General features: G+C 37.5%; 1 protein-coding gene across 1 annotated transcript in view; it reads right to left on the bottom strand.

Annotated features, from left to right (window-relative positions):
• Window positions 1-1,954, bottom strand: part of Lyz (lysozyme) — a 17,130-nt gene that overhangs the window by 2,322 nt on the left and 12,854 nt on the right. The window lies entirely within an intron of this gene.

Genomic DNA, 1,954 nt, shown 5'->3' with positions numbered 1-1,954 from the left:
CCAACACTTGGGAGGCAAAGGTAGATTGACCTCTGTGACTTCAAGGTGTGGCAGGACACACCTTTAATCTCAATGCCTGGGAGGGAAAGACTAGTGGATCTCTGTGAGTTCAAGGACAGCCTGGTCTATGGAGTTATTCCAGGACAAAGATATACAGAGAACCTGTCTCAAAAAGTCAAAATGTAAAAATAAATGAAATAGAGGTTAAAATAAAGCTGCACAAAAATGGAAAATACAAAGAGAATCTTGATACTCTATGCTATTATGCTCTCTTTGAATTGTTTGAATGCTGAGGAAGGAACAACAGCTGCTGAGATGAACCTAGCAGACAGGTTATACCATGAAAGACCTAAATAACAGTGCCCCCATTCAGCATGAAGTAGTTTTGAGAGAAAAAACTATGCCCATGTTCCCAAATATTGTTTATAAATGTTCTTTTACATTTAAAAAGGGATATGGTATAGATATGAATAATTTGAATTGGTATGTATTTTAAGGTCAATTTTATTATATGTATATGTATTTCTGATATTGATTAAGGTATTGTGATTGTATAGTTCATTTTAAAATGTAATGTATAATTAGGAAATATAGGTTGTTAATGGATAATCATCAACAATACTCGTTTGTAGTCATGTTAGTTAGACTTTCTAGATGTGCATAGATATATTTCAGATAAGCATTCTTCATATCTTTCAAAGACTACAGAATATGGCATTTTAAATGTTTTAATAACTTAGGGTTTTTCATGACAATGAGACACGTCTGCTCCTAGCAGCACCAATCTACTTCAAGAAGATGGGCATCGAAGAGGCTCCTCTTGGAGTTAGATAGCCATTTGGGCAAGAAACTGCTCTTGCCTGGACTGTTGCATAAACTGGACACAGAGAACCTGCAGAGAGGGGACTGCTGAACTTGCCTAAAGGAAGGTGAGATCATCTTTCGGGGTTCCTGATTCATGAAAGAATCTGTGAGACATTCTGTAGGACACAGAAAAAAAGTGACTGAACTGTCTTTGAATTTTCCTGCTTCATGGAAATGTCTGCTGGATACTATGGGCCTGTACGCTGAATATGGATGCCCCAATGGTACAGAGGAACTTTGGGTGACTGTCCAGGCAGCAAAATGTCTCTGTCATTTCTAGAGTTTTGGAAGTTGCTTACTTCTTATTTACTTAGGTAATATTATATCCTTCTGGAGTCTTTCATGGAGTTGAAGAATGGTTAGTTATAGTTATAGTTTTCCATTATTATGATAAAGATAAAATAGATATAATTATTGTAACTGTAATTCTTACTTGATAACTGTTTTGTAATACGTAATTTTACTATGTTAAAGTTAAAGCCTTTTTTGTTTAAACAGAAAAAGGGGAAATGATGGAAGACGGTCATCTGTCTATGTGTTACTTTCATTGGTTAATAAAGAAACTGCCTTGGCCCTTTGATAGGACAGCAGCTTAGATAGGCAGAGTAGACAGAACAGAATGCTGGGAAAAAGAAGCATATTCAGGTAGTTGCCATGATTCTCTGACCCAAGATGGATGTAGGCTAGAATCCTTCCCAGTAAGCCATCACCTCGTGGTGCTACACACATTAATAGAAATGGGTTAATCAAGATATGAGAGTTAGCCAAGAAGAGGCTAAATATAATGGGCCAAGCAGTGTTTAAAAGAATACAGTTTGTGTGTTGTTATTTCCAGGGCTAAGCTAGCTGTGCAAGAGCCAAGTGGGTCAAAAAGCAGGGCTGCCCGCTATTCCTTCTACATTGCAGTAATAAGAATGAATTGACATGGAGGCTGTGGTACTGTCAGCTAATGTGAGAGAAGTTCCTCTTCCTTCTCACACTGAAAAAAAAAAAAACCTCACTGGAACTGTCACCTAAACATAGCAGTGAAAATTTATCCTAAAGAAAAACAGAGGCTGGCTCAGCGACTAAGGGTCTGGATGCTCTTACA

The sequence above is a fragment of the Microtus ochrogaster genome, unplaced genomic scaffold, assembly GCF_000317375.1.
Source record: "Microtus ochrogaster isolate Prairie Vole_2 unplaced genomic scaffold, MicOch1.0 UNK186, whole genome shotgun sequence".
Taxonomy (NCBI): Eukaryota; Metazoa; Chordata; class Mammalia; order Rodentia; family Cricetidae; genus Microtus; species Microtus ochrogaster.
The sequence above is the reverse complement of the archived record's forward strand: the minus strand, read 5'-3'. Positions and strand labels throughout refer to the sequence as shown.